This window comes from Taudactylus pleione, unplaced genomic scaffold (assembly GCF_031769625.1).
Source record: "Taudactylus pleione unplaced genomic scaffold, aTauple2 ptg000372l, whole genome shotgun sequence".
Taxonomy (NCBI): Eukaryota; Metazoa; Chordata; class Amphibia; order Anura; family Myobatrachidae; genus Taudactylus; species Taudactylus pleione.
The window spans coordinates 13,154,124-13,172,571 of record NW_028284773.1 but is presented as its reverse complement, the minus strand read 5'-3'; the positions used below and the strand labels follow the sequence as shown (position 1 = coordinate 13,172,571).

General features: G+C 43.3%; 1 pseudogene; it reads right to left on the bottom strand.

Moving 5' to 3' along the window:
• Window positions 1-17,262: 17,262 nt before the first annotated feature.
• LOC148508291 (5S ribosomal RNA) lies at window positions 17,263-17,381 on the bottom strand (annotated as a pseudogene).
• Window positions 17,382-18,448: the final 1,067 nt, after the last annotated feature.

Sequence of the window (18,448 nt, the reverse complement as noted above, 5' to 3'; positions counted from 1 at the left end):
TGTCAGAGATTTTTGAGGAATTTGGGTAGTTCTCATGAGCCAACTAATAAAGATTGGCGTGTGGTGTTAAGGGCCTGTCTACCACGCAATACCGACGTGACAAAATGTGTCACGGATTGTGTTTTGGATGGTGATGTTCCCTTAACAGACCAAGTAAATCAAGATAATTTAGACTCGGGTTCAGACCTCACAACCTGGCTGGAGGGGAGTCACAATAGATACACTCAGAGAATCTGCCATAGAACATGATAAGAACATCTCAAAGAAGAGAGAGACCTAGAGCGAAAAACTAATGGCTGTCAGTATCCAAGCTCTGGAATGAATGATTGTAACATCACAGCCAGTAGACACACCTGCACTATACACACACTTGCACCTGAACAGTTACACGTCCTCACCAATCCCACACCACAGCAAACACATCCTTACCCCACATATCATACACAACCACAGGTCCCATGCTACCCACAAATTTCATACCTCCCACCATACCCTTATCCTCCATATTCCTACTCATTCCCACCATCTTTCCCTCTTGCTCAACTCCCACAACAATCCTTTCATCCACCCCGTTCAAAAAGATGTTTTAACTGTCACCAAGTGGGACACATAAGTAAGTACTGCAAAGTGAAGAACACCACACATGAACACGGGTTTCCCATGGGTTCATAGGCAACCCCACTATCTTCTCCCAGGCCTTAATTGACTGTTTACAATCTTTTCAACCTGTCAATGGATCTGTTCTAATGTAAAATGTGGACGATTTATTGTTTTATTTAGGTCATGTTTAAATGATACTTAACTGTTGTGCTTTATCTCTCACACACAGGACACAAGGTTGCTAAGGATAATCGGCAGCCATGCCAGGCTAAGGTCAAATAATCGGAATACTATCCAACCCAGGGGCCCAGGCATTATTTAGAGCAGTAGCCATTAATAACAAGATTTAATTGCAGGAACCTGTATGCAGATACTATATCCCTAGAATTATTCAAAGTGATAGGGGGACTCATTTTACAGGTGACGTTTCCCAGAACATGTGTAAGGTGATGGGTAATAAAACCAAGATCGTTCCAGACTGTCATTTCTTTTATCTGTCCCCCCTTTGAGATACGAAGATGAATAAGAATAACAGAAATTGAAAGTGTTATTAACTAACATGTCTAATGCAAACTCATGATGTCAAACCTGGGGAATTTGTTATGATCCAAATTTTTTTAGCTCAGGTCGTTTGACTGGTGGAAAGGTCCGTATCTGACACTTGTTGACAAAGTACCACATCCTCAAAGGGTGGCCGGGGAAGATACGTGGGTCCATTCTACTCACTATAGAGAGGTTAACCAACTGGTGGAGATACAAGGCGGAGACCAGGCCGATAACGTGGACCTGTCAATTGCGAGCTTGTGCCGGAAGGATTAAAAAGGTGATGGTGAGATACCTGAGCTAAAGAAATGTGTAGATCAGTGCTCCCAGCAATGGAGTGGTCTGCTGTGGTCATCCTAGTTCTTTCTTCCAGAGTTTTTGTCGTGATGATCTGTTTGGGGATACCCAGTTTCTGTGATGGAGGACCGAAAGAGGAGATGGGAGCTGATGGCAGCACTGATGGAGTGGAGTCAGAAGGAGTGCAATGCCAATCAGGGGAGTGTCTGACCAATATTAGTACTGTTATTGTTAAGAGAGCTGTTATTCCGGATACTCGGGGACGGTGTGGAGGTTTATCGTCTGAAGATTCCTGTATTTGTGAGCTTTGTGGGTCCCTAGTTGATGAGAATTGTATCCAGCGGTGCCAGCCTAAATATAATAACCCATACTGGGGTGGGTATCCTTTAGAGGATTATCATAGCATGGTAGGCAAAGTGTTAAATCAAACTGATTGCTGGGTGTGTTCACATGTGCCACAGGGACAGCATAATGTAGGGTTGGTGCCATTTCCGCTGAATATCGCAGAGATTTTAGAATTACAGAAAGGGAAAACATTGGATGGAAAATTCCTCTCATCCAAACCACCTCATTTCAAACTCTATCAATTCCAAGTAGATAGATCACTTTTGTGTTTAAACATAACCAACCCCAATAAACCCGGGAGTTGGAAAGTGACAGGGAATAATCAGACGATGACCTTCTCACAAAGAGCTGATAATGAGTCCATAAACCATGATCTGTTACACTCAATTAAATCTAGTGGGAGACATTTTAGGTACCGGTATGCATTGAGTTCCACTAAAGAAATTATTGGTACGGTGCCAGATGGTTATTGTGCTAAAATAATACAGCCAGAAACTTGCATGTACCAGATGGAAGAACCAGAAATAGGATTGTTTGCAAGGGAAATGTGCTTAATGATAATGATGCATACCATTCCTTATGTTCTCCCTGATAATGTATATTTTATATGTGGAAGAAAAGCGTTTCAAGTAGCTCTCCCCGAGTTCCAAAGGTTTGTGTTACCTGGGAAGAGTAGTCCCAGAAGTTATGACCCTCACACATGTTGAAATGCTTGGTATACATAAAAACACACCGTCACTATATCTTCACACACAATATGAACACAGAGGCAAACGAAATATGATACCTGGTGACATGCACAAAGCCACTCAGTTAATTAGTGAGACAACTGGCTTTCAAGTTTTAGTCGCATTGGATCCCACCAGGATCGCACGGGGTACATTAAACTTTAGATATATTCAGGAACTTGCTAAATTGATAGATAATATCACCAAGATGCATGATGACACATTCAGGTACACAGGGAGAGAATTGCAAGCGTACAAGAAAGAACTTGTGCAACACAGGCTAGTGTTAAATTATTTAACTGCTGTTACTGGAGGGTATTGCGTAACGTTGGCCACCCAATTTGGAGTAAAATGTTGCACCTATGTCACCAATGATACCAGCGACCCTAAGGAAGTGATAGACCGGAAGATGGAAGAAATTCTGCAGCTAAAATGGGAATTTCATAAGAACCATAATGCTTCAGTGGCTGAAGTAGGGGAGAAGATAGAAGGATGGATTACATGGCTGAACCCAGTGAAATGGTTCTCAGGTCTAGGGGAATGGGTCCAGGAAGTGATCGCCAGCATCGACAAATTCTTAATCCTTATACTGATTGTCATCTTAATAATTGGCATATGTGTCTGGTGTGTTCCTATTGTGTTGAAGTGTGGAAAATGTAAAAATAGAGTAAAACGAAAGAACGAAATTATAATGGTGGTCAGTATGAATACTGAGGTAAATACAGAACTGCACTACAACCCTGAACTAGGAAATACCATCATTTAATGTATTATATTTAGACATGCATAGAATGTATTATTGACATGTTATTTTAAAACACCTCAGATAATGTAAAGTCTCAAATTTCCCCTTCAAGACTGCCTTTATAGGACTGGTGTATCCCCACACCTTTCACATGATCTTCCAAGATCCGCCGTGTGCGTATAATAGTAGTTTTATGTCCCCACTCAGAGACACATTATTGATGGATTAAGAACCCCCTTGTGCCATCCCATAATAACACTAAATAGTATATAAATGTAAGCCTAAATTATATTTTAAAATCAGACTGTGATAGCATGTTGTTCGCTATCAAAGGGTAGACTGTCGATGCTGGATTATTGGCTGAGACAAGATCAGTTTAAAATTGAATCGCAGTGACACCATCTTGCGACTGGCTGCAAGACACCATCTTGGAAATGAGATCGCAAAACGCCATTTTAGATGAACTCACACTTTAGTACATGTGGTGATATTACTATTAGCATCATGCGATTACATCTGTGACCATCGTCATAAGTTACGGCGATTCATCAAAAGCCCATTTCATGACTTTACGTAGTTTGGGTGCTCTGGATAAAGTGTGTGTATTATTATAATTCCCCTAAAGGATATATTTCAGAAATGGCTGTACAGTAAGTCAAAATTGGATTGCATTAGCTAAACAGAGCAAATGGCCACGTGACAACTAGCCTGTGAAGACAAGCTTCATGGACATAACATCTGCTCTCACTCGTGGCCCTGCTCGAATAAAGCAAGAAAGTCGTTTGTAGCACCTTACATTAGCAGGCTTCCTACAATAAAATACCTTCAAAGCCAAGAGTGTTATCTGAGGTTTGGGTCTTGTAGCTGTGCTAATTTGCATCCACACAGGCCCTGGGAGAACAAAGACCAGTATTTTGGAGCCTGAAAAGGGTGGGGGCTGCTGGGGCATGAGCAAGTCATGGAACTATAATGCTCAGCATTCCACACTGCTAGGTGTTCTCAAAAACACATTAATACGCACAATTGCGCTGCTAACTAGTCGCATATTAGCGAATGCATAAGACCCTGTATGAAAACGCTGAATATTAATGGTATAAATATGTATGCTCTGACCCTGGGTTCCTAGTCTTCGTGCTGAATGCTGATTGACGAGGAGTTTCTTGCTGATGCCTAACATCTGGATCAGAGAGCGCTGCGTATGTATAATTGTACTTGGGTCTGTATAATCTCTTTGCGCTAAGATTATATGAGGATCATAGCGTGTAACTGCTGTACTTTTACTTGAATAATACTTTGTGCTTTGGAACCACAGGTTCTAGGTCTGGAGTCTTTATTTACTGTATGACTGCGTACGCAAATTAGCGTCATCCTTAGAGTTTTATAGGCAGGATATTAGAAGTTATAGGCAGGGGTATATAGAGGTTCAAAGGCAGCATCCTTAATATATATATATATATATATATATATATATATATATATACACACACACAGTATAAATACATATATAGTGTATATGTTTATATATAGTGTTTGTGTGTGTATATATATATATATATATATATATATACACACACACACAGTTTGCATACATGGCCTTTTTATTTACAATACATACACACACATTAAATATATTTATAAACATATTTTTTTTATATTTAATAATTTAATTATGTATATGATTGATATGCATACATATCAATACATATACTACTACACAGCAGCAGCCTGGCCATAAGGACTGAAATGCAGCTCACCTTTTGGGGGACTTAAAAGATCACACCCAGTGCTGCTGCAGTCACGGAGTCACCAGCTTAAACGGTGGAGCTGTTAGAATGTGACGGAGGAGGTGGTCAGTGCACAGCCTAGGACGGGCTGCAGGAGGATGCAGTGCACTGACAGCGGCGGGCAGCATCTATGTGATATTACACGCAGTGACGTCACATGACGCAGAGGTTCCGCCGCTGCCAACTAGCTGTTACTAGCGCTGGGAGGGCATTAGAAGCCCAGCCCTCCACAGCGCTGCAGGTCCAGTGTCAAAGCCGCGCGGGGGGGGGGGAGGTGGACGTCAATCTGGCTGCTGCAAAAAGGAATTAAACATTCCTTTCAACAGCAGCGCACACACACATTAGAAGGCTGTAGGCCTATTCTGATGGTGGACCTGGAGCTGTAGCTCCATCAGCCCCATTATTAATACGGCCCTGTCACTAAGGTATCTTGGCATGGGCTCAGTGTGACCGTGACACATGAACAGTTGGCCAATAATCACTCAACTGGATAAATAGCAGCATTGTGTCCACATCTGAATCCTGCACTCTGCACAATCAAGTGTCCATTTAGATTGATCCCAGGGCTGGATGTCTGAAGCAGTACCACATCCATATACGGTATTTATGAGTTTACAGAGGGGCTAATTCATCACATTCTGTTAAATTGTTGTCATTTAGCATCAGTGTGCTATGTTTAATTTTCCTTTTTTGTCTGGCATATAATGGACATGTTTTCTGGCTGAACAATATATTACAGCAGAGGTTCCCAAACTTGGTCCCCAAGGCACCCTAAAGCCGGATACACTCTAGAATATAAGTTGGACAATATAAATGATAACTATATTGTTAGCGTTCATCACGTTCAATATCGTCCAGTGTGTATGCAAGACATAGTTAACGATGCACTCTCCCGCGCATTGTTAACGATGTCTTTCATCGTCCGTACTTGCAGGGCAACCTTACGATATCGCCAGGTTCTGCAAGTACGGTGATGCGGGAGGGTGCCATCACTGACTTATATCGTTAACAGCATTAAGCCCGGCAGTGCAGGGGAAACACTTAACGATATCGCTCATGGAGCATATCATTAAGTGTGTATGCGGCTTAAACAGTCCAGGTTTTAAGGATATCCATGCTTAACCCCAGGTGACCTAATTCCTACCTTAATTTAATCACCTATGCTCAACCATGGCTTAGTCTAATGTTGGCCATATACTAGTACGACCAGCATAAGATAAGATTCATCTTACAATTTCCCTTGAACCCCTTGGCAGTCCCGGCCACACGATTGACACACGATGTACATACAATCTCATGATACAATCGATCTGCAGTTTAGCAGGGAAGGTCATTGAAAGAACACACACTACTTCAAAATGTCACTGAAATGACGCCGGTCGGACGCATGATGCATCGCATGCATAAATACACGGCACGATCTGCATACGATAACGATAGATATGATGGGCTGCACATCTGATCATACAATACATTTCCTACCTAAAAAATCGTATCGTACCTAAAAAAATACACGATTTCCACACGATTCATCGTACGATGAGTCGAAAATTGGGCAGTTGGCCCAAAATCGCACTAGTGTATGGCTAGCATGAAACCTGATCTGTTGTGTTGCCTTGGGGCACGCTTTTGGGAACCTCTGTATTAGAGATATGTTTTACATTCATTTGCAGATATCTGTCAAATGTTGCCTCTGTTCTTATACAAAGTGATGAATGAATGTAAAGCGATTAACATAAGGTACTGTTAAGCTGGGTACACACTGGCCGATATATTGGCCGATCAACTGATCGGCCATTATATCGTGCCCTTGTTGGCCAGTGTGTACAGACGATATGTCTGTGAACAACGTCCTTCACAGACATATTGCAATGGCCTTGCTGCACAGCCAATGAACGGATATGTCTGCAGACATCTGTCCATCGGCAAGTGTGTACGGGCGATCAGCCGATCGCCCATACACAGGTGTGCAGAGAGGGGGGGGGAGCCGCGAGCCGGTACTACTTACCCGGGTCCGGCACAGCTCCCCATCTACAGCAGCCCAGCACACGCTGCTGTGTGCTGGGCTGCACTGGGAGACTGTCCGAGGCTGCTAAAGCAGCAGCCCGAACAGTCTCCAATGCCAAAGGGGGAAGCGATCACGCTGATCGCGCCCCCATTGGCTGTGCGCCGGGCTGAGGGGCACACAGCGCTGCAAATGTTTTTTTTTTAAAGAGGGCGTGGCAATGCCTTCCGCGATTAGTCCACGCCACTACCCGCCCCCCGCCCTTTTGGACCCACTGCAGCATGCAGATGATGGTCGTTCAGTGTGTATGAACGACCATCATCTGCAGATACCCACCTTAAATCTAAAACAAAAGCAAACATGTTTCAGTTTAAGCAGGCTATCACTATAGCAATCAGTCAGATATTGTTACAATGTACATTGCTCTAATCTAATACATTTTTTATTTTTGTTGCCCTATATGCTTTTGTCCCATATGCCACTAACCTACAGCTCTTGAGCAAATTGTAGTGCAGTGTATTAGAGTAAGTGCAAAAGATATTGATAGTTATGCTGTTTTAATAAATGTAGTACAGGCCACTTGAAAGTACTGGTCCACAGAAGTACAAAACATAATTCTGTATATTTACTCACATCCTTCCAGCTTAATACAAGAGCTTTGAGGCTTATCTGCACCTGCTGGCAGTGTACTTGGGATTTCCTGCAATTATATAACAAAGTGCGACGCCACCTGGAAATTATCATAATCCCTTAACTGCTGAGCTGCCAACTAGATTACTAGAATATTGCAAAGGTCAGCAGTTCTAGGCAGACTGCTCTCTACAGTATGTTGCATAAGGAAATTATATATTATAAGACATGACTGATATAAAGATAACATTACAGTTCTTGTTCTGGTCATTTTTATGGTTTTCATTTAAAAAAAATAGTAAACTTCTTTTCTGGCCCTACTATTATGGGTAGGTAGTGTAAGAGAAAGAATAGATTCTCATGTACTAATTCTTTTAGCCTATCACCTTTTAAAAAAACCATGTGTTCCTTGTGTTTATAAATCAGTCCCTCCATTCTTTTGTAACTAACCAATCATCCCATTGTGTTCTGTCTTTCGCCATTGAACCCATTTTATTATCGCCCTCAGTTTCATGGCACCTGGGTTATCACCCAACCGATATATCCTTTGAACATGATATCCTCATCTGTTTCTGAGTTTCCTTCTCCGATCCCTCTTCTTCCCTTATCCAGACTCCCAACTGTTTTAAAGCCAATGCAATTGAATGTGGCTTTTTGATTATCTTTGACGCAATTGGGTGTAAACTATATGAATTTGTTTAGGTGTATTGTAGGCTATTTCCCTTGTAGTTCTGTCATATGACATGGATCTTATGCTTTGTATAAAGGTGTCTAGAATTTGTTCCCTTATTGTGTGCCTACTGCCTAGCTGCTCCAGGATAACTATTAAAATGGGAATAGAGCTGGGCATTGTACAAAAACCTGGACATACAAGGGGTTTGGTATGAAAACCAACAGATTTCTGTAATTATTATAACCCTTACACTAACTTTAATTCACTCCTCCCCTCCCGCAGCCTAACCCTAACCGTCCCCCTAGTGCCTAACCCCAACCCTAACACTAAGCCTCCCCCTAATGCTGCATACACACGGTACAACCTGCACAACCAAAGATATCGCTGATCGATTTCCATCCAACTTTATGTAGTGCAGGGAAAATGATTTTGGGTGTACACACTGATAGATATCTATGATAGATATTTCAGTGAAGTCATCTCTTTACAGGCAAATCTTGGCAAAATCGTCCAAGTTGACCTGCATATCGTTATCGTTCATGCAGGAACGCGCATTGTTGATCGATCATTCACTGCATAAAAATGAACGATATGAACGGAAAATCGTCCCGTGTGTATACAGCATAAAGGTGCATACACACTAGACAATTTTTTTAACGATTTACCTGATTTCGACATCAAATCGTTAAGTGTGTACGCATGTGAACCCCATGCAGTGGGATGCGGCAGGGGCCGATGTCTGGCGCCGGATCGCGTAGTGTTTGTGTGTGCCGCCCGATATGTCAGCCCGTCAGCGGGGGGAGGTCGCCCGTCGTATCGCTCCGTACACATGTCGTGTAGTGTGTACGCACCTTAACCCTAATGCTTACTTCCACAATCTGTCTGTAATCTGATTGTCGGATACTGACTACATCCACATACAAGATAGACAAAGTAATTTCAGCTATTATAAAAAAGTGTATGGAAGACTCTACTCAAGAGGAAGCTTACATTTTAATGGGAAAAGGGCACTGCTGAGGCAGTGAATGTGACTCAGCCAGAGCCTCATTACAGGAGAGGCCCCCCTCTCACACATGAGGCATATTCTGATCAGGGTGGCCAGACTAGATGGCACATTGTACAGTCCTCCTGCCTGCAGGCATCATGGGAGATGGGAGGACAGAGCTGGTCTGCAAAGTAAGAAAGAGTGTAATTGTACTTATGTGTGTGTCTAAAACTCTGTTTGCATGTATGACTGTATGTGTGGCTCACTGTATGTGTGGCTGCTGCATGCTTGACTGTATGTGCATGTGTGACTCTGCTTATCTGCATGTATGACTACAGTATGTATATATGACCCACTGCATGTGTGACTTTATAACTTTATATGTGACTTGCTGCATGTGTGACTGTACAGTATATGTGACTGCACTGAAAAGGGGGCGTGACCGGCACGTAAATGGGCGTGGCTTATAGGCACGCCCCATTTTTATCACTAAGATTTGTGCCCAGCCCCCGGGCTTCTATTCTCGCTCTGCATACTCGCTGCTCAGTGTATGCTTCCCCCAACTTCCCCCCCACCGCGGGACACTGCGGCCCTCGGGTGGGACAGCCCCATAAAAACGGAACTGTCCCGCGGAATGCGGGAGATTATGTGTGGCCCACTGCATGTGTGTGAGGTTCTGGTTTTGTTGTGGACCCGGGGTGGTAATAGGAGCAGACACTGAAGCAGGTTTAAAAGTAAATGTGGAGTTTTTAATGAGTGGCTTAACAGACATGAATGTGGTAAAGCAGAAAGTCTGGGTATAGCACTAAAGTGCACTTGAGAGCTGTAGTGAGGCAAATAGGAAAAAGTCCAGTTAGTGACAGGCAATGGAAAATGTCCAGGTAGTGACTGGTTCATAGAAAATGTCCAGGTAGTGGCAAACAAGGGGAACTGTCAAGGTGGTGACTGACTAATGAAGAATGCAGACTGAAGAAGAAATATCCAGCAGAGGGGGTCATTCAGACCCGCTCGCGAGCGCAGGACGCTCGCAAGCGGGTCGATGTTTCCCCACTGCGCATGCGCACAACGGAGGGAGCTCCGTCATGCGCATGCGCGAGACCCGTATAGCGACGGGCTGTCCGTCGCTCTGGGTCTCGCACTAAAGGGGGCATGCTGTCGATGTTGATTGACAGCACGCTCCCTTTGGTGGGCGTGCCGGGGGCGTGTCTGCCAGACGGAGGCGTTCCCGTGGGAATGCCTACCGTCTGAAGCCGGCCCCACTGACATCACTAGTGATGTCAGTGGGAGTGATTTTGGCTCTGATAGAGCCAAAATCACTCCAGGGCTTGCGGCAGCGAGACCCTACCGCAGGGTCTCCGTCGCAAGCCCGATGGTCGCGATGGTCTTGACCATCGCGACCATCAACATGGACGCTCGCATAAGCTGTGGGTGGTCACCCACAGCTATGCGAGTGTCCAGGAGGACGCTCCATTTTCATGGAGGAGGGCCCTGATGCAGAGTGAGCGCTCTGGTCAGAGCGTTCGGCTCTGAATCAGGCCCAGAGTGTCAGTGGAGGCAAGGTGCAGGGTGAACAGCAGGACTCAGGTACTCAGGCAAGGGGAAGGTAATGGAGGATGCAGGGTAGTCCAGCGGGGTTGGAGCAGACAAGTAGGCAGGTAGCGTTTCACAGGTAACAGGTGGTGAGCACAGGGGACTCTCTCTCAGCTATGCTGAGAAACACGTTGCACTGGCAATGAAGTGAGGCTCTGAACCTCCCTAAATACCAAGTGCTGTGCCGTGACTGGCCAGAGAGAGCATGTGACAAACCAGGATTGGGCGAGCAAATCACATGGCTGGAGGCAAGATGGCGGCGCCCATGCCAAACGGAACGGAAGCACTGCCAAGCCTCACCAGCCCGACGTGACAGCATGCCCACGCAGAACCACGCACAGCCAATGCCCCTCGCCACACACCAGCACCACCGCCAGATGCCCCCTGCCACAGTGACCTCACAGGTAATACCCGTCGACCACCATGCCGAGAAACCCTGGTCGTGACAATGTGTGACTGCAGTATGTGTGAGCAGCTGCATGCATGTGTGACTATGGGGTTTATTTATCAAGTAGTGAAAAACTTAGTGAAGCGAACCAGTGGAGAAGTTGCCCATGGCAACCAATCAGCTTTGAAGTAACATTTATTAAGTACAGTCTATAAAATAATAGGTAGGAGCTGATTGGTTGCCATGGGCAACACTTCACTAAGTTTTTGACTGCTTGATAAATAAACCCCATATGTATGAACCACTTCATGTGTGACTCTGCTTATCTGCATGTGTGACTACAGTATGTATATGAGACACTGCATGTGTGACTTTATAAGTGACCTGCTGCATGTGTGACTCTGCTTCTGTCACCCTATGCATGTGTGACTGTGCATATGTGATCTGTTACATGGCTCACTACATGTATGACTCTGCACATGTATTTCTCTGCATATATGACTCTCTGGTTTTGAAAGTGGAGGATACATACACATGCCAATATGATTTAAAAAATTTTGTATAGTCAAACATTCTTCCCAGATCTGGTAATTGAATGAAGTTTCATTAACAAAAACTTTAAATGGAGTTTAAATGTCAAAGTGAAATTCAGGCCAAATAGGGCTAAACTGGCCCCCATGCACAGAATAGCAGAGCTGGACTTGCAGGGGCAAAACAGGCATAGCTTATTATCCGGGCACATGCATTGTCCACTGGTGCCACTCGGGGCACATTAGATATCCTTTACCCCCACAGCTGGAGTTATTAATATACCGCTGGGGACAGTTTCCCAATCCCTTGCGGAACAGAACAGTTGACAGGGGCAAAATTTGTTGTTGCTGGCACAAACATAGGCACATAGAAATGGAACTGGGTGGTACTGAAGACACAGGGGGATGGTGCTGATGACAGAGGTGGATGGTGCTAGAGATACATGTGACAGTGCTGGTGACACAGGGATGGTGCTGGAGAAACAGGTGATACGATCCTGGAGGCACAGGGGGGGGATGGTGCTAGATACAGGTGGAATGTGCTGGACAAACTGTGGGATGGTGCTGGAGACACAGGTCGGACAATATTGGAGACAAAGGGGGGATTGTGCTAGATACCGGTGAAATGTGCTGGAGAGAGAGTGGGATGGTGCTGGAGAGACAATGGGACGGTGTTGGAGAAAAAGTGGGATGGTGCCAGGGCTGGACTGGGACTAAAAATAGTCCCTGGTATTTAGAGCACACAGGCCCACCTCGCGTCAGCGTCTGGCTCCTGGCATAGACTCCTCCCACTTCTTAGTCTATGCTCATACAAATATAATTAATATTAGAACAACATACAAGTGTACATTATTCTCTGTATTAAAAAAATTAAATACGCACAACAGAGCTCATCCTGCAGGGGATTCAAATGTGCCATAATCAGAAATTTGTTATATGGCTGGTTCTGTTAGTTAAAGCTGGCACTTCATTGGTGTAGGTCACACAGAAAGAAAAAAGAAGGCATTTTCCCAATTGACCAAACCCTAGCTTAGCAGTTGTAGAGGATTAGATAGTGTTCACTGTAGGAATTGTTTAGGGAAGGGGGTGCTGAACACAGGCAGACACATCTGTGCACACCAAAGCAAAGCCATAGTTACACATTTTGGTGCCCTATGTGCATAATGAGCATTTGTGCCGCCATCTACAAATGAAACAGGAAGAGTGTGCGCAAAAAAAGGTGTGGTCTTGATGGGAAGGGTTGTGACCATACAATACTACCCCCACTTCAAATTTTGCCACACAGTAGTGCCCCTTACTCACATTACACTGCACAGTAGTGTCCTTTATTCACGTTACGTCACACAGTAGTGCTCCTTAATCACATTATGCCACACAGTATAACCTATAGCCTATTCATGTTACACCACACAGAGCCCATTCACTATGCCACACAGTAGTATTCTTATAAACATCAGTAGTGCCCCTTAAACATTATACCACACAGTAATGCCCCTTACACATTATGCCACCCCCAGTGTCCCTCCTGAAGCCTCCCACACCCCCGTGTCTGTCCAGCAGCCTCTGTCCTCCCCCCTGTGTGCTATCAGCGGCAGCAGGTGAATTTGGTGCCAAAGAAAGCAAGGAAAATATGTCAAAACCTGGCGCTTAATCAGATGTTTTCAGCTGTGCAGCTGGGTTCAATTGTACACGGTTTCATAATAATTAATGTTAGTTGCAGACTCCAACAGCAATGAAGAAACACACTCACCCCAAGTGGAGGGGTGAGTGAGTTTTTTCATTGCTGTAGGAGTTGATATATCTGTATTTGTTGTCTTGCAAAGGTGCTTGCTAGCACTGAAACGTCAACCACATGATTGCACATGATTGTTTTTTGCGAGTAAAATTTGATTGAAAAAGACTCGGAGTGCCTTCCCTTGTATTATGAAGCTGAAAAATTGGGAGCAGGAAAGGGCTCTCCATGGAATTGGACACACGGGCTGATCATACTGGATTATAGTGAGTCCCAGACATTACATTGTATGCAGGGCCGTAACTAGGGTGGTGCGACCTGTACCTTGGCATAGGGCACCTCAGGGCAGGGCCTGTAAATTTTATTGTTTATTATCATTCTTAGTTGTAGCGTCCTCTTCTTTTATCCCCAGGATCTCCTGGCTGCCCCAGGAGTACCCCTATCCCTTCCCTGGCCCTTCCCCATAAAGCCATGGCCCTTTTTAAAGGTGCACTATTTTATGTCCCTATTCAAAAAATGGAGGGGGGAGGGCGCCAATGCTCTCTCTGGCACAGGGCACCAAAAAGTCAGGGATCAGAGCACATCACAGTCTGTGGAGTTTCTTCAAATTAACTAGTCCATCTTAAAGGACAGCATTATACTAGATTCATTCTGGATTTATGTCCTAAATTGGTCCATGTCAAGGACAATCTTAAGGATAACATTTTACAAATTTCTGCTGGATCTTATGCATTTGATATGTATATGCCCCTGATGAAGTCCTTTGGGTCATTGTCCTGTTGAAGGAGGAAATTGGCTCCAATCAAGCGCTGCCCACAAGGTATGGCATGGCATTGCAAAGTAGAGTGATAGCCTTCCTTATTCAAAATCCTTTTTACCTTGTACAAATCTCCCACTTTACCAGCACCAAAGCAGCCACAGACTATCACATTACCTCCACTGCTTGACAGATGGCGTCAGGCACTCTTCCAGCATCTTTTCACTTGTTCTGCGTCTCACAAATGTTTTTCTGTGTGATCCAAACACCTCAAATTTCGATTCGTCTGTCCATAACATTTTTTTCCAATCTTCTTCTGTCCAATGTCTGTGTTCTTTGCCCATATTAATCTTTTCCTTTTATTAGCCAATCTCAGATATGGCTTTTTCTTTGCCACTCTGCCTAGAAGGCCAGCATCCCGGAGTAGCCTCTTCACTGTAGACGTTGACACTGGCGTTTTGCGGGTTTAATGAAGCTGCCAGTTGAGGACTTGTGAGGTGTCTATTTCTCAAACTGGAGACTCTAATGTACTTGTCTGCTTGCACAGTTGTGCACCTGGGCCTCCCACTTCTCTTTCTACTCTGGTTAGAGCCTGTTTGTGCTCTGAAGGGAGTAGTACACACTGTTGTAAGAAATGTTCGGTTTTTTGGAAATTTCTCGCATGGAATAGCCTTCATTTCTAAGAACAAGAATAGACTGTCGAGTTTCACATAAAAGTTCTCTTTTTTCTGGCCATTTGGAGAGTATAATCGAACCACAAATTTGATGCTTCAGATACTCAACTAACTCAAAGGAAGGGCAGTTTTATAGCTTCTCTAACGAGCAAACCCGTTTCTAGGTGTGCTAACATAATTGCACAAGGGTTTTCAAGGGTTTTCTAATCATCCATTAGTCTTCTAATGCACTTAAAAAACACAATGTACCATTAGAACATTGGAGTGATGGTTGCTGGAAATCGGCCTCTATACATCTATGTAGATATTCCTTTAAAAACCAGATGGTTGCAGCTAGTATAGTCATTTACCACATTAACAATGTATAGTGTATAATTCTGATTAATTTTATGTTATCTTCATTGAAAAAAACAGTGCTTTTCTTTCAAAAATAAGGACATTTCTAAGTGACCCCAAACTTTTGAACGGTAGTGTATAGAAATATCTGGGAAGTGGCACTCCTTAACGTGCAAATAATGCAATAAATACCTAAAGCCGGTGCCTTCTGATCCGCTGTACGCAAGGTGCAGAGACGTAATAACATATCCATAATGGCGGCACTCAGAAATGAAAACAGGCCCGCAAGGTGAGTAACCAATGTCTCAATGCTGTATTTGGTTGCACCCTGATGACAATGCACGACCAAATACTGTATTGAAACGTTGGTTACTCACCTTGCAAGCCTGTTTTCATTTCTGAGTATATAACTATATATATATATATATATATATATATAACAAATGGAGGGTTGACTATGAGCGACAAACTCTGCTAATAAAATGTGCAAATATAAATTATGTGCAAATAGTCACATAAAGTACTTAGAAGTGCATAAAGTGCTAAACAGTGTTATTCTGAATTAAAATGACCGTGCAATACATGTCAATAAATATAAATTAAAATCATCAAAATTTAATACAGAGATTTAAAACAAGCAAGGTAAACAATGAGTTCAATAAGCAATTAAAAAACAGTTAAAATTTAAAAGGAGAAGGTAAGTATCATCACATGATATATAGGCATTAAAAAAAGGGGTAATAGCTTATCTGAGTCAAGATTCAGTAATTCTTAGGGCAAGAGATAAGGTTTCCCAACGCATTTCGTCAGTAGACTTCTTCCTGGGGATGGCGGTTAAGGTGTACTGTTCACCTATTTATACCCCCTTTCTATCATTAGGAACTAGTCACTTCCGTGTCAGAGGTTTAACCTGTACCCGGTAACATTGCCTTGCATTCCACATTCCCCTATGGGTTGTGAAGAAACTGGCTAAAGGAGCATATAAATACAGTTAGTACAATTCATAAATTAGTTTTATGTGTAATTTGTGAATTGGTTAAGAGCCGTTCGTGTTTAGGAGCGATATATCACTTCCACCCTTAACTTGCATTTAAGAATGTACTTCCGCCCTTTCCACATGTCCGTAAGATGTGTCCCATCCATTAGCGATACGTCACTTCCGCCCTCATTCTGGAATTAGGTGTGTGCTTCCGCCCTTTCCACGCATCCATCAGATGAATCCCATCCATGAGCGATACGTCACTTCCGCCCTTGGTCTGTTACTGTGAGTACGCTTCCGCCCTCTCCGCGCATCACTCGTGTGCATCTGTCTGGTATGTCATCCCAGTTTCTGCAGCCTTGCTCCAAACTGGCGACCAGGGAAGGACCTTTGAACACACATGCACCGGTGGCTTCCGCCCTTAGCATCCTGTTTCATGTATTGTGTTTCCGCCCTTAGTTGTCTTACCAAAAACGTTCTGTCCTAGCCGGCATCTAGATGTATTTATTTAAAATACCTATAATAAAAAAGATTAGTCATGAATATAGGAGTTAATCCCATGATGCATCGCTTGTTATTAGGCAATTAAGCATATACCAATAAAGGTCATAAATGTGGAGTCAGGAATATATAAAAAAAATTAAAATTAAAAAAATATATATTATGCGTTAAAAGAGTTAATTAGAAGCTGAGGAGTTTAAGAAAATTATCTCCTCCTATAAATTTAGTGTCCAGTTTGTGAGATTGAGATGAGGTGATTGATGGGGTGATTGGGTTATACTATAGTCCTCCAAGGGGGTGATATCAGTCTTTTGTTCAAAGAGACAGATGTGAATAATTCCGGACATTCTTCTCAAAAAGAGCTGTTTTCATGGTACTTTACACCCATTCTCCAGGTAGTCTGTTACCAGAGTGGTTCAGGCGCCCTTTCTGGACTCAAGTCACTACACTACCAGGTCTTCCCAGGAGGTCTCCTATCCAAGTACTGACCGGGCCCAGTCATGTATAGCTTCCAAGATCAGACGAGTTTGGGCACAAGCATGCTGGTATGAGTGTAGATATTTGCCAGTCCCCTCATGTCCTTTACTTCACTCCCGGTTGGAGGCTTCTTGTAGATTAGACTTAGTTACTACACCTGATATTCTCCAGGGGTCTCCCTCCCAGATACTTGTCAGGCCCAAAACATGAATTACCCCACCAGGGTGCCCACTTAATGGGCCTCTTCATGTTGGTATAGTAGTAATAGCTATTCTATCATCCATCTCGTTACAACCTCATAGGAATGGTGCAATTTCGTAACTCTCGTTAAAACCTTTGGGAGCCATGGTGTTGAGTTTGGAAATCCAATACATTTCGCGTCTGGCTACAAGATTTCCCAAATCACCTCCTCTCTCACTTAAAGTCACGTGTTCAATTGCTTTGGATGTTAAATTCTCTGGGTTTGAATTATGTTGAGTTATGAAATGTTTGGACACTGCATGAGCCTCTACTTTGTTTTTAATGTTTCTAATGTGTTCTTGGATGCAGAGTTTCAATAATCTTTTAGTCTTTCCAACATATTTAATCCCACACGTGCATTCCAATAGGTATATGACCGAGGAAGAATTGCAGTTCATAAAACTTTTTATGGTGAATTCCTTTGACCCATCTGCATCTGTAAACGTTTTTCTCTTAGGGTGCAGATATTTGCATATATTGCACTGTCCACATTTGAAGCTTCCCTTACAGCTCAGGGTACCACTTGTGTTCACTTTGTTATCCTTCCGCAGGAGACTTGGTGCTAGAATGTCTGTTAGGTTTCTAGTTTTCCTGAAGACGATCTATGGCTTTTGAGGTAATATTTCTTTGAGGACCGGATCCATTAAAAGTATGTTCCAGTTCTTGTTGAGAGATTTTTTAATCATCTTTTCTTGGCCTTTGAATGTGGTAACAAAAGGAACAATTTCTTTCTTTTCAATGTTGTTGCTTTTGCATTTAATTAAATTGTTCCTGTCTAATGCCTTGGTTTTGTCCAGTGCTCTCTTAATAGTCTTTTCTGGGTAGTCCTTCTCCCTGAATCTTTCGGCATATTGTTCAAGTTGTTCATTACATGTTTTTTGATTGCTACAATTGCATTTAATCCTATAA